This window comes from Amyelois transitella, chromosome 2 (assembly GCF_032362555.1).
Source record: "Amyelois transitella isolate CPQ chromosome 2, ilAmyTran1.1, whole genome shotgun sequence".
NCBI classification, from domain to species: domain Eukaryota; kingdom Metazoa; phylum Arthropoda; class Insecta; order Lepidoptera; family Pyralidae; genus Amyelois; species Amyelois transitella.
In genome coordinates this window covers 1,873,226-1,899,476 of record NC_083505.1, presented here as the reverse complement: position 1 = coordinate 1,899,476, position 26,251 = coordinate 1,873,226, and the positions used below count along the sequence as shown (strand labels likewise).

At 35.0% G+C, this 26,251-nt stretch overlaps 1 protein-coding gene and 1 long non-coding RNA gene across 2 annotated transcripts in view; one reads left to right on the top strand and one right to left on the bottom strand.

Annotated features, from left to right (window-relative positions):
* LOC106143193 (zinc finger protein ush) overlaps positions 1-26,251 on the top strand; it is a 168,498-nt gene that overhangs the window by 14,761 nt on the left and 127,486 nt on the right. The window lies entirely within an intron of this gene.
* LOC132901930 (uncharacterized) overlaps positions 7,654-26,251 on the bottom strand; it is an 83,257-nt gene continuing 64,659 nt past the window's right edge. Inside the window, exon 3 of the long non-coding RNA XR_009656953.1 lies at positions 7,654-7,815. This is a non-coding gene — a long non-coding RNA (uncharacterized LOC132901930). The remainder of the gene's footprint in view (positions 7,816-26,251) is intronic.

Genomic DNA, 26,251 nt, shown 5'->3' with positions numbered 1-26,251 from the left:
ATATAATAATGTAGTGCCGTGTGGTTCCCGGCACCAATACAAGGAAGAATAGGACCACTCCATCTCTTTCTCGTGGATGTCGTAAAAGGCGACTAAGGGATAGGCTTACAAACTTGGGATTCTTTTTTAGGGCGATGGGCTAGCAACCTGTCACTATTTGAATCTTAATTCTATCATTAAGCCAAGTAGCTGAATGTGGCCATTCAGTCTTTTCAAGACTGTTGGCTCTGTCTTCCCCGCAAGGGATATAGACGTGACCATATGTATGTATGTATGTATAATAATGTATGTAATAGTTTGCATAATATACCTATATGAGTTTGAAATAGCGTTGCCCACGCGCCTGATAATATGACTGATAGTAACGCATATGTTTTGTTTCAATATAAAGACGATTGCTATCATCAAATTAATGTTTAAAATTAATTTAAGTATCGTCAGGAAATCATCCAATTTTGGTAGCATCATGTATTTTTTTTTAGTTCTATGTTTATGAACAATTAAATAAATGTATTAGTATCACTAGTAGTAATCACTTGCGCCAAATAAAGATTTTACTTTCTTTCTTTCTTTCTTTATCTTATAAATGGGTAGATATATGACGAAGATCGTGTGGTTACCGGCACTTTAGAATAGGATCACTCCACATCCTGTCCATGTCGTAAAAGGCTACTAAGGGAAAGGCTTTTAACGAAGAATTCTTCTTGTAGGCGATGAGCGAGAAATCGTCTTACTATTTGAAACTCAATTGTATCATTCAGCCGTACAGCTGAACGTAGTCTTTCAGTCTTTTCGAGACTGCTGGCTCTGTCTACCCCGAAAGGGATATAGGCGGGGCTATATGTGAGTATGTCTAATGGGGACCCAGGTTCGTTGACTAAGTATCGAAAGCTGTCAATGTTGGAGAAAAAATGTGATTAATGATTTAAATGAGCTTTTTTTTTTATTTGTCTAAACATAAAAATAATATTAAATTATGTCCATGGCCGTGGTACTTGGTGCAAGTATCATACATACATACATAAAATCACGCCTCTTTCCCGGAGGGCTAGGCAGAGACTACCTCTTTCCACTTGCCACTCATCTTGGTGCAAGTATCATAGTACATATCTCAAGCACTGTATACGTCATCTCAATGTCATTTTAATCGAGATTTAAATAGTGACAAGTTGCTAGCCCATCGCCTAAAAGAAGAATCCCTACTTTATTTGCCTTTCCCTTAGTCGCATTTTACGGCAATAAAAAACCTTTTCCATATTGAAACAGGCAGCAACAGATACCTAATGGATTTGACGCAAGCGTTGCGGTCAAAATCTTGTTGGAGATAATTTTGTACCACATTAAGATGAAACTCAGACGGATATCAGATTATTATCACAAGGTTATCACGGTTCAAACGCTATCACCAAACTAAGCAGATGCGGCTGAACAAAGATCATATTTTTATCATCATATCAGTAAAAGTTACTATTTTTATCATGCTGGCATTTGGCGGTCTAATTAGCGGTGTAAATCAATCATTTAAGAATTATAGAAGTAAGAATTATAGTTAATCATAATCTGTTTATGAAAGGCGTTGATAAATAAACTTAGTAATACAATAGATTTTGCCGTGTGGTTGCCGGGACTTCAAATTAGGACCATATCTTGCTCATGGATATCGTTAAAGGCGACTAAGGGAGAGACTTGAGATTCTTCTTGTGGGTGTTGGACTAGCAACTTTTCAATATTTCAATCTCTCAACTCCAAGCTTAGCGTGACTTTTCACTAAAATCACTATGGGCTAAAGGCTTTTAAAAAAATTCTTTTCTAATATCAACAAACAAAATGTATCACCTAAACCCACTCCCGTTGACATATTTCTAACAGCTTATCGCACCCGGATCCAGTCGTTACTAATACATTTTTACCGATAACACCAATGCAACGGTTATATTACATCACCGTCTTTGTCTGACCGATACTGAGCGATAGAGCACGCATGTATCTGATTACTTTGTTTTGAAATTTGGTTACAATTACAACTTGTTAAGTTGCCGTTATCTGTTATTGGTTTTACTTTACCGCAAAGGAGGGGTGTTATTACTATGTGGTCTCTTCGTAACTGTCTGTATTCTTCTTCTCATATTGCTTCAAACCATTGCTTTAAACGGTGCGTAGGTACCTAATTTAGCCTTTTTTTTATAGAATGGTGCGACTTCTACTTGGCTTCTGAATTCTCGCTTCGCTTCAGTAATTTTTGTTTTATTAAAATCAAGTATGACTTAGTTATCTTGTTGTAGAATTACTGTAACTTATTAATAAAATAAATGTTATTTTGCGGAGTGAAAAAGGGTTGTATTCTTTTTTTTAATGTTATGGCTTCATTGTGAAACAAATGAAAGTCGAGGTTGAAACACTATTTTCGAACGAACTTTCGGGAACACCACCCCAATCTATCTACTTTTAAACTTACATATTCTTGTTTAATTTTTGTTTGTTTGTTCTTTGTATCTTTATTGTACATACGAAGTAACACAAAAATACAGTAGGTAAATTTGTAAGACAAAAGATACAAAGAACGTTTATTTCTTAAACAAACAATTATTTTTTTTGTAACAGTAGGTATTTCTCGAATAAATTCAAAACGGAGAATGACATATGTCAGTTTGACAGTGACGATCATGAGAAAATGTTGCGTTTACAAATGCTTAACCCTTTTTTTTGAACGATGGAGCCTTACCTAATATTAAAAAGTATGTTGAAGTGAGCCCTTGTTCTGTTGAATGATTGAAAATTTTACAATAATTTGTAATTAGTAGTTCGTATATATTCAAAAGGCCGACTCCACCACACCACTAACAGATGTTTCTAATAACTACTAAAATATGTAAAAAATTAAGCAACTTAAAGATAACAGACCAAACAAAAGCTGCGTCTTAGTAATATTTGATCAAAATCATACATACTTACAAAAAAAAAAAACATGAGTTTATTTTCATTCATCAAATTATAGTCTCTTTTTTTTTATTACTGCCAAAGCAACCTAATAATAGAATATAATAGGTTTTTCAAAATTGGACACAAGGTATAACTTATTGACGTCACATAACGTAAATCTAATTATATCTACTACCGCTTCTAAAATGCATGTGTAGAATAGGTATATAGTAATACAGATATTTTAGACTTAGTATTGTAGACAGTATATTTTACTTAGGTATACCTATTTCTGACGATTAACCACGGTATTTTCCATATAAGATTAAACCAATGAAACTCATAATTTAATACGGATCTCGCGTCATACTACGAACGATTTGGCTCTCATCTTGGAGATAAGCTGTAGATAACACACAGATAGTTTTCTTAATGGACCCGTCTGCCTTGATAAGATAAAGTAATGAATCTGCCTTTCGAACTATTTGTTCTGATGTAGATACATATGTTATTTCGTTTTAACTATGTACTCGTTATGTTAGTTTGCTTGTTTGTAAACTCTTTATTGCACATAAAAAAGAAATATAACAAATTACAAAACAGTCATTGGAGTATAAAGAATATGTACAATGGCGGACTTATCCCAATCGGGAATTCTTCCGGTCAACCATAATATAAAGGAAAATCCATAATCAAAGAGGTAGCGCACATAAAAAGTATTGTTGATGCGTTACAATAATCCATTATTTATTGTTAGTTAATAAAATAACAAAAGTTATAACCTATGTTTATGTCACAAAATACAGAAATACATAGATGGATAATAACTCCGAGATTAAAAATTTATTTATTTACTTTCTTACATCTGCCATTACAGACTTAATCTAATGCGATAGTGTATAATCAATTATAGCATATTCTCCTTAATGCTGCCATTGTGAATTCACTCAAACTGCAATTGAACAAATCTATCTAATAAAAATTATTCAGGATATGGAAAAAAAACGTTTGCCGGGACAGCTAGTAGTTGTATAGAAATAAGAACGGTACTTGCATTATTATTGCTTAATTTTGTACGAGTACGACCTATATGCAGACCGCATACCGCTCCCGCCGGGAACGAGACGTGATGGGGTGCGGACACCATCGCCGTCATTTAGGTGCTTTTTACGGTTCATCATGCGATTCCCACCAGACGCAAGGGAAAAATTTTGTCCGCCCCAGCAGAGCCCCGCATGCCAGGGTAAGGCCTAGACGAACATATCTTGATCAAATTAAGGTCGTCCTGGTAAAGGGTCAGGTCAAAAGTACCCGAAACCGCCGAGCTTGCATGAAGAGAGTTATGAATGTGGATGAAGCAAAGGAAGTATGCAGGGATCGTGGCAAGTGGAAAAAGGTAGTGTCTGCCTACCCCTCCGGGAAAGAGGCGTGATTTTATGTATGTATGTATGTATGTATGTATGTACATATGTTTCAATAAGTATCTTAAAAATTGAGTACTGAAAGCGAAACCTTATAAATATACTTATGGGATAGGCTCATAAAAAATTTTTTTAGGCGATGTGCCAGCAACCTGTCCCTGTCTGAATCTCAAATCTATACCTGAACGAGGGCTATCAGTGTTTTTAAGACTGTTGGCTCTGTCTACCTCGCAAGGGATATAAGCGTGATTATTATATACGTATGTATGTTATAAAGTAGAAACTATAACGTCAATATGTTACACTAACTTACATAGGTTATCTTCAAATCTTTCAATTAAAATTTAAAGCGCAGTGTAGATTGAAGTCAATTATGAAATATCATAAATCTGAGCAAGATTCCCGGATATGAGCGAACGTATTAGTTCAACGCGGCTCCATTATCCGATACGGCACGGCACTATCACTGATATTATACATAGTCACGTCTATATCCCTTGCGGCGTTGACAGAACCAACAGTCTTGGAAATTCTTAAACGCTACGGTCAGCTGTATGGCTTTATGATGGTATTGACATTAAAATAGTGACAGGTTGCTAGACCAACGCCTAAAAGAAGAATCACAAGCTTATTAGCTTTTCCTTTGATTGGCTTTTACGATCTGTAATTAAATAAGAGAAATCAATTTCATGCATACATACATACATTCATATGGTCACGTCTATATCCCTTGCGGGGTAGACAGAGCCAACAGTCTTGAAAAGACTGAATGGCCACGTTCAGCTATTTGGCTTAATGATATAATTGACATTCAAATAGTGACAGGTTGCTAGCCCATCGCCTAAAAAAGAATCCCAAGTTTGTAAGCCTATCCCTTAATCGCCTTTTACGACATCCATGGGAAAGAGATGGAGTGGTCCTATTCTTTTTTTATTGGTGCCGGGAACCACACGGCACAATGCAATGCAATTTCATGCAATTTGACTTAAAAAAGGAGGTTTATTTATTTGACCCATATGTATGTTTGTATGTTGGCTATTTTCTCAAACACTATCATACCATTTGAGTTTAACATACAAATTGATTTTTATGTAGTTTTGGTTAAATATTGTTTTCCACACATATTAAGAGAGGTATAAATTGGTCATCACTTAAAAATGAAGGAAATCTTTAAGAATTTACCAGATACCTACTTTCGTGTTTTTTTGATATTTATGAAAAGTAGAAAAAGTAACTAAATAAATACATAAATCTTTAGCCATTAGTATAGCAGAACCTACTTATATTTATTAAAACAGAATAGGACCACTCCATCTCGTTCCCATGGATGTCGTAAAAAGCGACTAAGGGATAGGCTTATAAACTTGGGATTCTTCTTTTAGCCGATGGGCTAGCAACCTGTCACTATCTCAATCTCAATTTCAATCATAAAGCCAAACAGCTGAACGTGGCCTATCAGTCATTTCAAGACTGTTGGCTCTTCCTACCCCGCAAGGGATATAGACGTGGTTATATGTATGTATGTATGTACATTAGATAATGGAAACGTACAAACTTTCAGATGTTATCGTCACTCCTATTAACCGGCGCGATTAAACAATGGCTGGCTAATCGAAAAAAATAATTCGCCTAATTTGTCGTACGGACGGACAATCAGTCAGTCAGTCAGATTGTTAACTACGTAATTAGTACTATTTGTTATGGGTATCTAACGAACAATAGGGAAAGTTGAATTTGATTAGGGTTACTTGATTTGTGAACGCCATTTGTCTTTTAACCACTTTTCCGAATTAGGAGGTATTGTTTTTGTAGTTAAGTAGGTACTTTTATTTTTTATATAAGCTTAAATGATATAATTTTAGTTACGATGAGAGGAAACCCTGGATGACTGGATGTGTAACCATGATCGAATATGGATTAGGTTACCTGCAAAGGTTGCGGAGGTCAGACGGGAGTCGCTTTGTGTGAAAACCTGAGTTTACTTATTGACGATGGTTTGCATACATACTTACATACATTATACATATGGTCACGTCTATATCCCTTGCGGGTAGACAGAGCCAACAGTCTTGAAAAGACTGAATGGCCACATTCAGCTAATTGGCTTAATGATAGAATTGAGATTCAAATTGTGACAGGTTGCTAGCCCATCGCCTAAAAAAGAATCCCAAGTTTGTAAGCCTATCCCTTAGTCGCCTTTTACGACATCCACGGGAAAGAGATGGAGTGGTCCTATTCTTTTTTGTATTGGTGCCGGGAACCATACGGCACGATGGTTTGCTATTTATTTATTTGTTCTAGAAATTTAGTGACTCAATTAGAACCACTCTAAAATTTTCAGTGGATATCCTGAAAGTTGAATAGTTAATTTATTTTATATAAATTTTTTTATTATCAGGCATCAAACCTTAGATACATACCTTACAGACTAATAAACATATTTGTTTCGCTACCTTACTTACTTATAAGCAAGATGCAAGATGTGAGTGTGAACTCTGAGGTACTTCCCCAGGCAGACAAAAGTCGTGAGGATATTTTATTATCAGAAAATTAAGTGCATTTAACGTCAATCTGACACATTTACGTACCAAATAAAAATCATTAATTATTTTTAATTTTACCTCGGCTAAGTTCAAAATCAGGAACCTTGAATTGGAATTTAGACAAACGCGCTAAAGGGGCCGTTAATATAAACGTAGCTGTTCGACAACGTGTGAACCGCCCGTGTAGGCCGGCCATTATACCCACCGAGCCAGTGACCACCCGCAGGCTACTGGAACGAACCGTGTCAAGTTTCATGCATCGTGTAAACATTGCTATGCATTTTGTGGCTTTGCTTATGTTGGGTTCAGCAGGAGGTAAAGGCTGCGGTGACCGCTTACCATAGGGTGTTGTGTGAGTTTGAATTGTGGTAGTGTTCATGAGGTCGTCATGAAAGGGTTTTAGTAAAAACGTAGGTACTCCACTATAATGTTTAAATACATACATACATAAAATCACACCTCTTTCCCTGAGACTACATTTTTCCACTTGCCACGATCTCTTAAATAATTTGGGCTTTAGTATCGTATCGATCATGCATATTAATCAGGTTTTCTTTTTATAGTTAAGGTAAATTTAATGTTTGGCCGAATCTTTAACTGTTTTACTTAATAAATAACGCATTTGTTACATGTTTAAAAATTTTATTCTGTAAGTGATTTTTTTAAGAATGTTGATTATCTGAAAATCTTTAAAAAGCTTCACTCATTTGCCTGATGTTAGACGTGGGTGCTCCTTGGGGAGTCGCCTGCGGTCTACTTATGATCCAGGAGTGAGTAAGTAATTCTGAGTGACTTTAATATGACCTCTGTGACCATCAGAGGAAACATACTTATCTGACAATCATTGTTTAAATTGTGCAGGTTTCCTCACGATCTTCTCTCACCGCACTATAAATAAGTAGTGAAAAACTACTACCACCATCGTTCATAAACTGTAACAATGAAAATAAAACAGTTATGTTAACATAATTTTCGTGTGATAGAAAAGCAATAGGCCTTGTCCAGCGCCCAGCGACCTAATCACCTGTCCCATCTCATTCCACCCCATTGTTCTTTCTTGCTTCCATTCTTATCACTACAAAAATGAACCCTACTTCCTCCCGCTTAATTCCAATTTCCCCTGACAAAAGACCACTCGACCTCCGGCCCGATCCATTTCATCTCAAACAAGCATAAACTACAGGCGTCAATTGTTAACAACCTCTCGATTCTCGTGAATAGATACAATCGATTCTGTCGTTTATTTTCTCGCACTAGGGTCTCGATTGTTTTATTCGATTCGCGATGCCTCCGGCTGTTTAGATCGCCTTAAGGTCTATCCCCACACATCACGGCCGTGGCAGGAACGTAGCTTTTCTGCAGCCTAAAAATATCGTTGCAATTGCAAACAATCCCTAGATAGGATTTGATTACATACGTCAGTACCCGTGCGGTCAATGGAGTGTGTTCAGTGTTAATCAAATGTATCTACTATGCAACTACCGATATTGTTAAAAAAGGCGAGGTCAAAGGCCGTACTTAGTTTATCGCACCAGGGAGCCCCTAGCGCGCTTTCCCGAAGAGCCTGTCAGAAGGACCGTCTAGCTCTCGCCTAATATTAAAAGGTACCTTCACGCAAACAATGTTCCTATAAAAAAAATTGATTTTGCCACCGACCGGCCACGTCCCAGGCGCGGGCCTAATGTGTGAGGATAGACCTTCAAATCTTTAGACACACCGTTCGAATTTATTCTTTAAACTGAACAAACTTGAGACGATATTCGTGAATGCGATTTTGACAATTGATTTATCGATTCGGCCGTAGAATCCGAGTTGGATGGACCTTATTATGTTTTCAATAAGCTGTTGTGAATGCTGTTCGTTGTAAGGACAGCCGTCGTTTATTTTGACAGGTCGTGTACGGCCGTAGTAGTGAGTGCGATTATGTGATTGTGCCGGCCGTTTTAGATGCTGAGATAATGCGGGACACACGGCGGAGGCGGCTGACGAGCAATTTATTAAAACAGACTTGGTTAAGATATGTGCTAGAAGCGTTAATTGCAGCCTTACTCAGGCTGTTCTCATTTATTTTTATTTTTAAGTTTTGTCGTTTGGTATAATATATATAAATGCAATTATTTAAAGCTAATTCATTTTGAATCAAGTTTTTACGCGCCTTAATTCGTTTCCTTTAGATCCACGTTATTGGGATATTGAAATATACTTACTAACATTTCCTTACCCGTCTCACAGGGACACACACATTCTAATTGAAAAAGAAAAATATAATACATATTTGAACATCCCAACACACATTTTATTAACCTACAGAAGCTGTCATCTTAACATAAACACATTAGCTCGCAAATCACTTCAATAATGTCTTCTAAACTTGTCTTAAAATTGATTCCACTATATTTGTTTTTTTTTAAGCTAAAATACAAAGAATAAAAAAATAACGCTCGGAATATTTATCATCGTTTGGAGCGGTGTGTCTCAAACCGCTCCCATAACGTTAGTTCCACTGTGTGTCTGTATGTTTTTATACACCTCTGTTAATGGTCCGATGAGGAGATTAGATAAATGTTCTACACAATGTTTTAGTTTAATTATATGTGTTTGGTTTCAGCAATATTTGTTATTACCGCCGCCATGCCAGCCCGTTCAATTATTTATCTGTGATTTAGTTTGGCGTTCTATTTCAAATTGATCTGTTACGGGTTTGTCTGTTTTGACTAATCGTCATTTTAGTTCAATTTGTTGAAGCGACAATTGTACCTTATCAAAAAAAAAAATCAAAAATTAAACCCTTTTCTTTCCACCTGCCTTAGATATTGTATTGCCTTGATTCGAATGGATTTTACCAAATTTTCCATACATACTTAACTCTTAAACAGTTTTTTTTACAGTACTTATTAAGCTTTTTATAGAAAATACTAGCGACTCGCCCCGGCTTCGCACGGGTACTATTTATACATAAAAGTATAGTAAATGTGTACGTAAGTGATGAGGGATGTCTGAATCAAAAGGCTTTCAATGCAATTCAAAAATAATAATTTAAAAGAAGTTGTTGGTGAATTTGTCGGTTACTCATACTTAATCTAACATCCTCATCAGAATAATTCAACACAGCTTGCATTTTGATTGTTGCACTTATTCCCTTAGAAGCCTCTTACAACATCCACCTCACAGACCAAATAATTTCCGTTCAAGAATTCGGTAAATTCATTCCGAATTTTACTCATAACAGTATTTATGCCTATCGATAATTCCAGTTCCCAGTTAAATAATAAACCATTAGCCAGTTTGTCAGGCACAAATATGGTCGAATCAGATCACCTGATACGGGCTTCGCGTTAATCTGCGCCCACGCACCATTGTTCAGAACCAAACCGATAGCATCGTAGACGAAAACGTGGTTCGGTCTTGCGACTGAGTTGTCAGTTGTGGTTGTAACTTTGCGGAATTGTGGTACTTCGTTCTTTTTAAATGATCCGGCCTGCCTTACAAGATGTTGTCGAGGTTATGTTTTGTCTTTTCTCTCTTTTTAACTTGGGTAACATACATACAAGTCTCCATCCATTAAGAGTATACATAAAACATAGTTACGGATAATCATGTCTTCATCCCCTTAAGGGCAGACAGAGTCAACAATCTCGAAAAGACTGAAAGGCCATGTATGGCTTCATAATGGAATTGATGGATTCAAATATAGACAAGTAAAAGAAGAATCCCAAGCTTATAAGCCTTGATCTTATGGAGGGTATTTATACTATTTTGGGTAACCCAAAAAAACACGAACTGAAAATATCAGAAAGAAAAATAAACGGAACGACCTTATACATAAACTGAAAATATTTTAAAATGTAACCAAAAAATTAAAAAACCATTGAACAAACTTTGATGTAATTAGGCACAGAAATAGACTTCAGGCTACTTTTATTTCTGAATTTTCCTACAGATGCAAAGCCGGGGCAGAAATCTAGTGAATAAAAAAACATACAACCATTTCGATCATGATTTAAACGCTTAATGGTGGCCATTACCTTCCACGTGTTTCAAAACGAGTAGTGTTGTCAAAAAGCGATTTTTATCGACAAAATTATCGAGTAATCGACGTTACGGTTGCGCATGCGCCGGATGTCAAACTAAGTTGTTCTACGGACAAACTTGTGCCTGAGTAATTTTCAACTGTATTTCAAAATAATAAGGTTTATTTTAAAAATTGTTTGTATATTTTATATTATTGTTATATTTGTTGTGTTATAATAATAGTTACCTGTCATAGTGTCACAGTTGAGATTAGAATCAAGCTATTAAATACTTGTACGATGGGAGATGGGGAGATACGCTTAGTGAATAACTTTTAGACATTTACAACTGATGGTTCGAGGTTCGAATGCCGCTGTTTGACTACCTTATTACCTCATTGTTTTTATTTTGATTTTGTGAAGTGTTCAAATTGCTGTCTCATCTGTTGATGGTTTGATAACGGTGATTGTAACTGGTTTTTGTTTTGTGTGCCAGAGAGATACTTCTGTATTTGATGCAGTTGGTATAAACTGTTTGAATTTCAATTCTACTATAAGGTACTGGAGCTGAACGTGGCCTTCCTTTTTTCATGTCTGTTGGCTCTGTCTACGCCTAAAGGGATACGACTAATCACGTCTTTCGAGGTAGACGACTAGTAGAGGTCTTAACTATATGAATAGTTGCAGGTTGTTGGCTCATGACCTAAAAGAAGACTTTCTCTTGATAGACTTTATAAATATATATTTTTGATAATTGACTGTTTTAAAGTTAACTATGTAAGATTTAATAATGAGATAAAAAAAATACATTATTTTTCTTCAAGTTATATACAGCTGATTAAATTGTTATAAAATTAATTTATGTAAGTTTATGTATTTAAATATTTGTGTGTCCACGTCATAACTTAAAAAAAATGAACAAAAAAAAAACCATTTCTAAACGCGCCAATTTGAAAAAGTCTTTTAAAATAAAATCACATTCGAAACGAAAGGCCATAACCACTTAATTCCAATTTCAACACAATGGCGATGCCGGCCTGTGCTGAATTATGTGATTGGCTGCGCTAAGATCGATCAATTCCTATGATTTAGTTGCTGGCGAAAGGTCGTGTCGATGTTGGATACGGCACCTAGGGTTTGTAATTAATTCCTGTTTTTGCTATTTGTTTCTCATGATTTGTTGGCGTGAGGTGTGAGTTGCTTTTGTTTTAGGTTCACGCATTGGGTTCACATTGAGATTTTGAGGAGTTGATAATGGTGAAGTTATTATTACAATGTAGAAGGAAAAGTGAACAAACCAATTTAATTTTTGGAACACTAAGTATTCACACATAATTAATCTTTTTAATAGTTTAAAAATATGTACCTATTGAGTTTTGTTGGACAACTAAGTTAAAGTTTTTCAAATGATAAATTAAAAACATTTTCGCAAGTAATAAGATTACACTTTTTCTTAAAAGAACCCACGAAATAAAACTTAAAACAAATAAGAACGAAGTTAACAAACCATTAAATTAAGCCAAACATCCAACGTCTTCACATCACACTCAAATCCTTGCAAGTAAGCAAGTGTTATACAACTTGACGTAGTGTTGGCATTCGTAAAAGAATATTAAGACTCGCTCTGTCGATCCACAATCGCAGCTCGTCGCAATCGCACCATCGGTAATTTGGTAATAAAATGAAAATACGTTCACCTCTTATCTACAATCCGCTCTATATAAATATCCCTTACTATATAAACATCAACTCCTGAAACACAAAACGCCATAACGTCTCCTCAATCCGCAAAGAAATAAGGCACTTGTAACGTGAATGAAATTTCAAGTGCCGTTCGATACATTTGCTCGCACAACATCTTATGAAGCAATAAAGATGAGAATTGCCCGACCAGCTGATCTTTTGCTCTTCAGCTTCGGCGGATTCGTGCCGATTTCGCGTGGCTGCAAATTTAATTTTCTTTAATAAGCTACACTGGAGACGTAAGTTGAAATTGAGACTTATTGCGTTTGTTTTTCGATTGGTAGTCGATCGCGCGAGTGGGCTCGTGTTCGAAGGTGTATCTCGATAGCGTGCATGTTTCATCGGGCGCGATGCAGACGCAGATAGGAGCCCCGCCCATGCTTTTTTCGTAGTTTCACTCAAGTACAATGGGATCTGCTAACTAAATAATGATCTGATCCCGATGTGAGAACGGAACATTGTTCGCTGTTCGCCCTGACGTGGAGGCTAAGCTGATTCTTGGAATATTTGAATCGAGTGGGTGTTCCGGTTTAAGAGGCGCTTGATTGCGTTATTACGCGATAACAGGTTATTACGAAGACCATGTGTGATCCAATATATTGGAAATGTATACAGTTATATGGAAATCATTATAAACTGCTTGCTTCTTAGTAAATACAGTTTTAAGCCAAAGTAAAATAGGACAACCCTTCTTGTGATTAATTTCTTATAAGTTAACTTTAACTTTAAATATATAAGTATACAATTTAAAACAATAACAATATAAGTATACAAGTTAAAAAAAAATACTGTTTTTTTACTATTCGATTTGGCATAGATACTGATTGTATTTACTTGTCTGACACTATTTACAAAATGTGAAGCATCGATTACTTACTTACAAAGAATAGAAAAGTACCTATTCTAAACTTGACCACAAACACGTACAGAATATTGCTAAAAGTGGCAATGATATTGTTTTGTGAGACTTATCGATTTCTTTAACATTTTGTCCTTAAATTATGTTTTTTAATTTTACCTGCATATTCTGCCCAAAAAATATAGGCTTAGTTGAAATGCCAAAGTGTTTGTCGTCGTTGTCTGTATAAGAAATTTATATTTTTCTTCTTTTTAAAACCAATGCTTCTTCTGTGTCTTCTTCTTCAAACAAATTCTGTGGCAGCAGAGAAAATCTGCTTCTCTTCCCACTCAGATTATAAAAAAGTTTATAAATGAAAATACTTAAGTACTTATTTTTAGTTTTGTGAGTCTTTTTAATCTTTGAAAATTAAATATACATACATATAATCACGTCTATATTCTTTGCCCGATAGACAGAGCCAACAGTCTTAAAAAGACTAATGGGCCACGTTCAGCTGTTTGGCTTATTGATAGAATTGAGATTCAAATAATGACAGGTAGCAAGTTTATAAAGCTATCCCTCAGTCGCCTTTTAGGACATCGACTAAAGAGATGCCGTATGGTTCCCGGCACTAATAGAATAGAATAGGATATTCTTATCTCTTTCGCTTGAAAATTATTTAAGTAATTAAACGTTTATTACGCTTTGTTGTACCTATGCAGGATAGTCGTAAAAACCGATTAAAGACCGTACATACATATCGATGTCGTTTAATTTTCCGGTTGTTCGCTGTAACAAACAAACATACCTACTCGTGCATACATAATTATTATTTTAATTAAGTTCCTATGTATATATATGTAAGTATATGTTATATTTTCCCGTATTTATCTTGTTGTTTACGGTTCATTTACCTATCGTTGTTTTGATGGTGTTCAAATTTAAAATGTGTAATTTTTTTTGGTTATGTAGTTAGAAATATTATTTTAGTCATTATCTAAATCAGTCAGTTTCATTAGTAAGGAAAGTTATACAGTCTAGTTTGCATATACATATGTATGTCTTCCAATAAAATTATACACTTTCAACACGTCACCACTTCTGAAAACAATAACTATTAAACACCTGCCGTGTGGTTCCCGGCACTAATAGAAAAAAGAATAGGACCACTCCATCTCTTTTCCATGGATGTCGTAAAAGCGACTAAGGGATAGATAGATGGCCTATAAACTTGGGAACCGTCTTTTAGGCGACGGGCTAGCAACCTGTCACTACTAATAGTGAGACTCAAAAGTCTCAACTATACTATTAAGCCAAACAGCTGAATGTGTCCTATCAGTCTTTTCATGACCGTTGGCTCTGTCTACCCCGCAGGGGAGAAAGACGTGATTCTATGTATATGTTTGTATCAAATTAAACAGGATCAACACGTCACCGCTTCTGAAAAATAAACTTTAAACACATAATAATTAAATAAAAATAAAAAAATCTTATACCCATATGAAATTCTCGTGTCACAATGTTCGTTCTCATACTCCGACGAAACGGCTTGACGAAAGCATATTGAGTAGTTTATTAACTAGATTTTATTAAAAAATTATTTATATGGCAAAACAACGTTTACCGGGACAGCTAGTAATCATATAAATACTAAATTCTGCACACATCTCAAACTGCAACAAGAATTTGGCACTTAAAATTAAGTGTCACTCAAAAAAGCTGTAAAGACTTCGATTCCTCAAATACAACGTGCGTTATAGTCTTAATTTCGTCCATAACTGGAGGCAGAATGCAGGCAAACCAGTCGGGCGAGTGTTGAGAGGTGTGGCCTGTCTCCGCCTCCTAGACTATATACATTACTTTTATTGTATGAGATTGTATGAGAGACTAGCGGCCCGCCCCGGCTTCGCACGGGTGGACATATTTTTGTGTTTTATATTTTGAAATAAATTTTTTTCAAAACAAATTTATGCCTATGTCACTTTTGAAGGTCTATTCTATATCTGTGCATTTTATCAAAATCGGACCAGTAGTTTTTGAGTTTATTCCACACAAACATACAAAAATACAAATCTTTCCTCTTTATTATTAGTGTGGATGTCACTTTTGAAGGTCTATTCTATATCTGTGCCAAATTTTATCAAAATCGGACCAGTAGTTTTTGAGTTTATTCCACACAAACATACAAAAATACAAATCTTTCCTCTTTATTATTAGTGTGGATATGCGGTGGAGAGCCGCAATGGACGGCGATGTCCCGCTCGCGCATAACGTTAACGGCGGTTTCCGGGTTTATTTTCTACTCATGATCAAAGCGAGTTGTCTACTGTATAATTCTTTGATTTCTAAATTAAGTAATTTACATATTATAATAGATATTATTACAATTGTATAATTCAACTATATTAATAATAAAACTACCTAATTAAAATAAAGTGAAATACTAAACAAATAAAAGCGTAGTAAAAAATAAAAAAAAATATTTAAATTTGGACCTCTTCGTATCCCATCACGCAGGCGGCGGCGTTCAGTGCTGTAGGTATTGCAATTTTGAAAACGTTACTTTCCTAACAGATAAACTTAATATCCCTCAAAATCCATAAAAAAATTAAAATGACGTTGATTCTGAAAGAGATTAAACCAATTTTATTCAAAAAATATTTAAATGCTATTTAAATCATGTCCGCGCGTCAAAGGCGCGGCGTTCGATTTGTTGTTCAAACAAATTAGCGCCGCCCCGCGGTGACGCTGAGAACTTATTAAGAAATAAATTGAGAGTCAGGGTTGATACGTATAAAAATATAATAATCAATTCACAAAAAAAAGTAAACTAAAATTATAATAGCTACTTACGTATAATAAAATAATATCCCAATACACTTCGGCATGACATTGATTATTTTGATATACTTTCAAAATAATTAAATACTTTTTTTTTCCCTCTAAAAAAATTCAGTTCACCAAAAGCATGCATTTCTTTAACATAGCATAACATAACATACACAACCATCACTATAATACTGTAACAATAATGTACAATTGAATAAATGTGCAATTGAAAAAAAAAAAATATACTGCAACTACTAATTCTTTATTTAGTTACCTTATAATTCACAATCATAAAAACTTGATCTTAATTTTTGCAAAACAGGTACATATATTATTGTTTCTCAAAAACGTACCATCATCGGTACGATTAAGGCAGAGTCGCTTAATTCGTACCTCCTATATATAGCCTTAGTCGTACTTAGAAAATGTTTTTTGTCAATAACCTACAATGAACGTTTCATAAAAATCCTTTATAAACAGAGATCACAATAACAACTAAAACCCTACGTATTTTATTTTTTTATTTTAATACGAGCTCGACAACCCTACTCGCCCTTGTTTCGCGGGCGTTCCGACCCGCGGCGACGCATATAAATTACAGATTTACACATAATCTCTCATTTTTCACAGTCGGTTAGTGTCGATTGACGCCAGTGATGGATAATGAGGCGTCTTGAGTTATTGTTTAGGGAATAATTTATTATTAGTTAAACCTACATGTAAACTCTGTATTTTCTATACTCACAGGGTAAAAAGGGCGGAACTTTTAAACTTTAAATATAGAAGTTTTTAATATGTACGGATAACAAAAATAAAAACACCATATAAAATACCTATGTGTTGCAAATTTTAGAAATATAACGTATTCAATCTTCACTAAGAAACTTTGTGTACAATCAAGTCTTGGCCCATTCATTCAACTTTCCTTTTTAGATTAAACATAATATTAATTAGCCGTTTTTTTAAATTATCTATCTTAAACAATATATTGTTTCGTTTGTATAAGCCAATTATAACGCCAGGAGGAAAGCAAATCATGAAGCCAAATAATTAATCATTCAATATTTCCAACACTGTTGGTCTACTGCAAAGGTTAAGACGCAACCATGTATGTGACTACACCAAACAGTGTTATTTTTCACTAAAGACACGACAAAACAACTTAACAGTCCCTCCGTGTACTGAAGGGAAATTAAAACTCCAAAAAGGGCGGGTCGGCCGCCCTGAGAACGGTCCCGAATTTCCGTTGCAACCCGCCGGATACCCGCCATGTTTACAAATCGCAATGGCTGGCTTCAGTGGGAATTTTAAACAGGTCTATTTTGATGACGTTTGATGGAAGATGAGAGATAGATTTATGGTGTTCGAGATTGATTTAAGATTATGTTGATTTGCTTCATGTTTTGCGGACACAATCAAATTGTATAAAAGCTAGCCGTACTTATTTATTTTTTAAACATACATAAAATCACGCCTTTTTCCCGGAGGGGTAGGCAGAGACTACATCCTTCCACTTGCCACGATCTTTGCATACTTCCATCGCTTCATCCACATTCATATCTCTCTTCATTCTTCTTTATTTTGTATTTGTATAATTCACTGTTTAAAAATAAAAACTACAAATTTATATTATTTATTACGAGTATTAATGCAATGGCTATTGCCATTGCAATTTGACACTTATAAGATTGTTTTGAGTTGAAAGTTCTATAGTGCATAGATAAATTTATGGAAAGGAAATTCAGTTAATTGTTGTAATTTTTTAAACCAAAACAAGTCTACATTTTGGACATTTTCATTTCCCTAAATGAGAAAAAATATAATTAAGTTAATTGAAAAAAAAAACACCTTAAAACGGTTATATTTCAACGCGTAATGACACCGCAATTTTTGTTAATGTTGTCGCGTTGAGAGCAAAAAAGTTGTAATTAAAAACAGATTTTACTAATGTTCTTGGAACAATGACAGTCTAGTTATTTTGTACCAAGGAGGAAAAAAACATAGACGCACGTTTTTTTATAGACATCTATACATAATACAAACATATAATTAACTGTCTTAAAAAGACTGTTAGGCCTCGTTCAGCTGTTTGGCTTAATGATAGAAGTGAGATTCAAATAGTGACAGGTTGATAGCGCGACAACTAAAAGAATCGCAAGTTAATAAGCCTATCCCATAGTTGTCTTTTACTACATTTATTTATTTAATTGGTACACCAACTGTGTTTACATACTACATTCAATGACAGTGACATTACATATTGTTCTTATGAAATCACTATTTTCAGGTAGGTATACACATCGTTGACCATAGATTCAGTAACATATGATTTAGTATTATATTAAATACTAGCGACTTCGTCCGCGTGGAATAGTTATTTTGGGCATCATTGACGCCCTTAAAGATGAATATTTTTCCCCGTTTTTTCACATTTTTCATTATTTTTTTGCTCCTTATAGTTGCAGCGTGATGTTATAGCCTAAAGCCTTCCTTGATAAATGGTCTATTCGACGCAAAAAGAATTTTTCAATTCGAACCAGTAGTTCCTAAGATAAGCGCGTTCAAACAAACAAACAAACTCTTCAGTTTTATAATATTCGTATAGATTATAGATAAAATTTATAATTATAATCCTAAAACATTTACTATAGTTTCAGCATCTTACGTTTAAAGACATTTAAACTATCGTCAAATATGTCCAAATCCTCCGAAACATCCATGGGAACGAGTTGGAGTGCTTCTATTCCCTTTTTATTGGTGCCGGGAACCACACGGCATGAACATCTATAAATTTAAAAGATACAAGATGAAGGTCTATATGTGTATAACATAATTGGTGGCATGTGTGGTTTAGTGTTTCTGCTTTTGATTTAAAGGTCATGGATGATTCTGAGTTTGAATCCCTGTCAGGTCATGATGAAAAACGAACCTGTTCTGATTGGCCTGAGTCTTGGATGTTTATTTGAAATATAACTTAATTTTTTCTGGTAGATATTTTTAGTGGCACGGACAAAGTGTTTTTAAGGATGGTAACAAATTATTTAGTATAGGTAGTTTGTAGCATTAAATTAAAAAAATATATATAACGATCGTTTTTTTTTCTTTTCAGGTAAGTGCTACAATTCATATTGATCGTGAATGTAATAATGTCTGCGGGAAATTTTATGAAATTGGAAGAAAGCGCATTCTTAAAAAACTGGCTTCCGTCAAAATAAATCATGTAAGAAATATTTATTTTTTACATAAATATAGTAATAATCATCAAATTTTCTAGGGCAGGGTTCATGTCTATCAGTTGATTCACTATTATACCCTATATTGCTAAGTACATTCCTTATTAGAATTTTAATTAGAACACTCAAGGATGTTATAAATGTATTCGAAACAGCGATAAAAGCGTATTCTGTTATTTTCCTTGTATTCTCACCCGCACTATATTAGGTAGGTTAGGTAGATATGTCACATGCCGGCCACGTATAGCCCTTCATTTCCGAGTGCCGATGCTTGGCCGAGCACAAGATAGATGGCGCTAAAGTGACCTGTTTAGAGTCAACTTTTAAAAAGTGACTGATAAGTTTTTACCTGTAAATATATTTCTTTGGATGGCTGAAATCCTATTCTAAGTTATTTTAATAGTATATTTGTCCATAATTTTAGAACTTAATATAAACCTTTTATTTAAATACTAGTTACTCTCTTCATTCTCAAAATAAAATTTATCAAAATATATTTAATGTAGGATTTGTCAGAAAAATGGCTTGTACACAACGAGTTTATACATATTTACTAAAAGACCGTTTCATATACTGAAAAAAGAAAAAAAAACGGATATAAATGAATTATCTGCAATTTTCAAAACTAAATGCAACGAAAGATGATTTTATTGTAGGTATAATCACAAAAAAAGAACAAGATTCGATAATATGTAGTTACATACCACATTCGAAAAAAGAACTTTACACAGACAACACAACTCCATAGAGACGTAAACATATCGATTAAAAAACTCGGCATTTCAAACTTTCCATTAGCCACATGAGACAATGCGCTGAGATACCCCACTTTAAGCTGGACTAAACAGCACACCATTGTTTCGAGAGGAGCTCTCGCATAATGCGCTTTGAATTGTCTGCAGATTAAAAAGTTTTGCGTGTGTGAAGTCTATGCTGTTAGTTGTCTATAGGGTTAAGTATATTGTGTTTGCTCGAGTGCGGCAGTAGGAAGGTTATTTTATGCATTGAGAATTGAAGGGGTTAAATAAGTTTTTATAATCACGATTTTATAATGAAAATCGTGCCGTTATTAAGTTATAATTCTGTTCATTTTCACAAGTATTCGCCTTTTTTCTGGGGCAATTATTTTCTTTTTCTTTGTTAAATTATATTCAAATCCAAAAAAAGTCCATTTATTATCATCTGAACTCTCACTGCATGTCATGTGTGCCTATAAAGTCTTTCAATTACATGTTTTAAAAAAACTTACCTTCAGGCTTGGCATTTTACATCTTTTATAGCAATTTATTACCTTTGTTTGTGATAGTTCACAAAAACCTATTGGTCATAGGAAACCCTACCGTGATGAGGTTATCTTCATTTTCCAGTTTTAAATCCAAATGTATCAAAACTAATGTAATTCTAAGCAAGCAACGCCATCTATCCGATGTCCAGCGAAGCGGAACCACGCGAACATTAGGAAATTAAGACGATACGTGGAACGCTTACCTTATGCTGTGTTGATTCCGGTAGAGTAGGATAGCACCACTCCATCTCATTTTTGTAGACGAAAATGAAGAAAGAATTACCAAATAATGCATCAAAATCTACGTAGGTAGGCAACCGTCCACAGAATTTCTCAAATAATAGCTTATCCATTTTCTATAGGTACTCCTATACATATAGTTACCTATATAGGTACTATATATATCCGTCTTTGTAGATAGAACCAGTCTCAAAAATACTAAAATAGTAACCTACTTCAGTACGTCCGTTAGGACGAGATTAGGATGATGGAATTCTAAATCTAGATCAGTAGTGACAGGTCACATCTCCTTTTATGAGAATCTTACACTTATAAATCCAGAAATCTGTCTATCTCTTCTGCTTTCACAGCTAAGTTGCTGGATCTGCTTTGATAAACTTTTTGTGATCATTATCTGAGGTCAAACGTTTTTTTTAATTTCCACGAAATCGCAACCAAAACATAACATAATAACAGACAAAGAAATCAGTAAATAAATCATATAGATATATAATTGATTTTCTGTAGAGTTGAGTAAGGGAACACAACAGTGCAGTGTCACGATACCGGCACGATAACGTAACGTTATCGTCGTGTCACATTGCTCGATATCAAGCCGTGCACTTTCGCTCGATAGCCAGGGGTGGCGATAGGGGAAGTAACTAGAAATAAATACAACACATTCACGAAAAAGAATTACGAGTACATATTTTTTCCTCAAAAAAATTAATAAAAGAATAAAAAAAAAGTTAAATATGGCGGAGGTCGATTAGCGGATACTCTGTGACAGTGACATCTCTATTCCCGCCAAAATGTATCAATATTTTAAATCTGTTTAAACATTTGTCTGTGTTACAAATTTAGTTTATAAGGTTATTGATATTACATTGATGGAAAACATCGTGAAGAAACCTGCACGTTCAGGCAACTGGATGTGTAACCATGATCGATCAAATACGGGTTAGGTTCTCCTGCAATGGTTGCGGTCTTCAGCAGCTTCGTGCTAAAAAAAATACTCACCCAATCCAGGATCTATGGTCAAAGGCATACCCCCGGGCTCCTCTCCAGAGAGGTGAGGATGTCACCGGGACGAAAGCCAGGAGGAAGAGGACACATTTAGTCTATGAAAAAAAATATATGCTATTTACGCGTTGTATTTACAAGTTAAAATAATAAACAAATTCCCTTGCCTTGCCTTACAGGATCACAAATATAATTATTAGAAAAGATTTTCCAATGACTCCCTTATGTGGTTTTAATATTTGCAAGAGTTTAATTTATTATTGCCAGGGTGGCATTACAGCATACATTATGTGCTCCACATGCAAATAAACGCGCTTGCCGATCGTGGCTCTATAAAAACGTAAATTCCTTATTAAATCTCTTTGGTACATCAAGTCGGATTAAACTGTGGTTCAAAATCTAACTTCTTTGGTTATGAACAATAAACATAACTTGATAATATGGTTATTATTGTAATTAAGAACTTTATTTCGCGTAACTACTTAACACCATCCTATGTTCTTTTATTCTTGCATAAATACTTTTAACGTACATACATTTAATCACGTCTATATCTCTTGCGGAGTAGACAGTGCTTACAGTCTTCAAAAGACTGAAAGGCCACGTTCAGCTGCTTGGTTTATTAACAGAATTGAGGATTCAAATAGTGACAGGTTGCTAGCCCATCGCTCAAAAGAAGAATCTCAAGTTTACAAGCCTACCCCTTAGTCGCCTTTCACGACCAAAGAGATGGAGTGCTCCTATTCTTTTTTCTATTGGTGCCGTGAAGCACAGGGCAATATAAAATTTTTACTTTTACTTGTACTTTTTATACTACTTCTAGTTACTATTTTTACTTTACTTACTTTTTGACAGTAGCAACCCTAAAGGCAGATGCAACTTCTCCCGATAGTGCATTGTCCCTCGATAAACTCGCTGTTTGTTGATAAGGAGAAAGTCTCAGCTTATTTGTAAATAGCTCGTCAGAGGTCACTTAGATATAAATCTATACTTATATTATAAAGCTGATGAGTTTGTTTGTTTGTTTGAACGCGCTAATCTAAGGAACTACTGGTTCGAATTGAAATTTTTTTTTGCGTTGATTAGACCATTTATCGAGGAAGGCTTTAGGCGTTTATATAACATCACGCTGCAACTATGAGGAGCGAGGAAATAATGGAAAATGTGAAAAAAACGGGGGAAATTGTCCTTGAGGGTTTCAATGATGCCAAAAAATAACTATTCCACGCTGACGAATTCGGGACACAGCTAGTTATGAATTAAAATTTGAGATCCAATTGACGAAATCTCGAGTAAGCCATTACAAACACGTACTTACAAACTTTCGCATTTATAATAAGAAGGCTGTGATGATAACTTCGTTGATCCAGTCTTAGAAACGAAGCCCTAGGACACAGCTAGTACTATATTGTAATGCTAGTCCATATCCAGAATAACATACAGGCTACTTTTTATCCCGGAATTCCCGCGGGATTGATTCCACGCGGACGAAGTCGTGGGCGGCCTCTAGTATATATATATATATCCATTTGTCTTATATATAATATATATATAGCAAATCAGGCCCTTTTTCGCCGACCATTTCCGCATTGTCATTGCCGCGGTATCAGCCTGCCACTTGAAACTTCAAACACAATTAATATAATGATGCCATTACACGCCGCCACAATATTATCGAAATTAAATCAAAATCTGCGCGATAAATCACATAACAATCTTCCGGATTAGGCCGTGGGCACATTGGGATGTTATCTTGTATTATTTTTATTTATTAATCAATTGGAAAAACGCGTATGTCCGCAACGGACTAACTTTATTCTTTTTTTAAAAGGAACTAAAATCAAATTTTCACAATTTTACGTGTAAAAAGCGGAAAGAATATTTATAAAATACTGACCAAGGATATTTAAGGTAGCTAATCAACGGTTAACTAAGAAAGCCAATAAAAAAAAAAGTGAATTTATCACGTAGATATTCTATATAAAAATTATAAAAGGATAGTAATCACAAAAAATAAGTAAAGGTCATCATAATTTATAATCTTACTAAAAAAATAAAGAAAAACACATACAGACAAAAAATACTTACTTACATACACAAAATCACGTCTCTTTCCTTAAGGGGTAGGCAGATACCACAACTTCCCAATAACAACAATTCGTGACATACAATATTCACAGTCAGCTACGCCGCGTAAGTGTGACCTTTGCTTTACGGTCGTTAGGGATTTAAAATTTTAATATCAGCGCCAAGATCAGATAGCCGGGGTGTAATGGCGAATAAATCTCCGATATCGATACTGCACGGTCTCGATGGCTAGGAGAGGCCGTGTTATTAACATAGCTTTTGGCAAGAATATAATTAAACTAGCGGCTCCGTGTGCCGTGTGGTTCCCGGCACCATTACAAAAAAAGAATAGGACCACTCCATCTCTTTTCCATGGATGTCGTAAAAGGCGTCTAAGGGATAGGCTTATAAACGCGGGATTCCTCTTTTAGGCGAGGGGCTAGCAACCTGCCGCTATTTGAATCTCAATTTTATCACTAAGTCAAACAGCTGAGCGTGGCCATTCAGTTTTTTCAAGACTAGTGGCTCTGTCTACCCCGTTCGGGATATAGACGTGACCATATGCATGTATGTATGTAGCGGCTCCGTCCGCGTGACACGTAAAATCCAGTTAATTGCTGCTGCCGCGAGAATTTCGACAAATCCCATCTCAACCCTTAGACCGCATAAGCTATGTTGTTAAAATAGCTTTAAGATTCAAATAAATATATAATTATATATATTACATTCATAATTTCACTAGAGACCGCCCGCGGTTATGTCTGCGTACAACGAAAACGCCATTAATCCGCTCTACGAGAATTTCGGAAAATCCTCTCTTAGACTTGATTAGGCGAGAAACAACGACTGGTCAAAAAGAAAAATTTAAAGTGTAAACTAGTAAATTTCAATTTTACATTTTCAAAAACCTACTAGTTTAGCTAAAGAAATTTACAAAAAATATCAGATCTATGTAAAATAAAATAAGAAAATCATCTACTAGTATTTTGACAATAAAAAAATAAATAAACGCAATGAGGTTATTTTTAAACAAAAACAAACACAGCCAACATTCGAATAATGCAACTGGCAACTTTTGTAAGCAAAACAAAAAAATAAACACGTGACATTTCTTATCTTTACATAATATTGCGAACAGATTAGGGACTTGCAACTTTGTAATCTAACGTGAAACGAAACGGCGAGATAAGGCACGCGGGTAACTCGCACCCGAACAGTGTTTAAACAGGTAATTCAGTGGGTTAAGCGAGATGTTAAACTATATGGAGGTTGTATGCCGATTTTGTATATACCGTGCAACAAAGTAGTTTAAAATAGTAGGTACTAACATACATACATCCATATAATCACGTCTATATCCCTTGCGTAGTAGACAGAACCAACAGTCTTGAAAATACTGATAGGCCACGTTCAACTGTTTTGCTTAATGATAGAATTGAGATTCAAATAGTGACAGGTTGCTAGAACATCGCCTATAAGAAGATTCTCAAGTTTATAAGCCTATTATTTAGTGGCCTTTTACGACTTCCATGGGAAGAAATGGAGTGGTTCTGTTCTTTTTTTATTGGTGCCGGGAACCACACACAATGAACTTGATATTATTTTTCCTCACATTTTGTTTCTTTGACCCAAATTTTGCCTTTGTCGTTTCTCTGTGGCTTATCCGTTTCTGGATCAAATTATATTCGAATGGATTTAGATGATATGACGAAAAAGCATTAAAAACAGTTAACTTATAACAATTCTATTTTATTACAACACCCCTCTTTTTATTATCCGGTAAATGTGTGTTGGGGATTATTTGTATTACTTAAGAATCATGGTATTATCCATCGAACATAATCGGTATTCGGTCAGTAATTTAATTTTTTAATTTATTTTTATTTCAAACTTAATATTAAACGGCATTACGTCCGCCTTTTATACATTTTTGTTTTGTGCAATAAAGTTAGGTAGATTTAATGCTACGTATGCTTAATAGCAATAATTTCTTTATATCTATGTAGGTCACAACCTATTACATACATACATGCATATAGTCACGTCTATATCCCTGGCGGGGTAGACAGTGCCAACAGTCCTGAAGACACTGACAGGCCACATTCAGCTGTTTGGCTT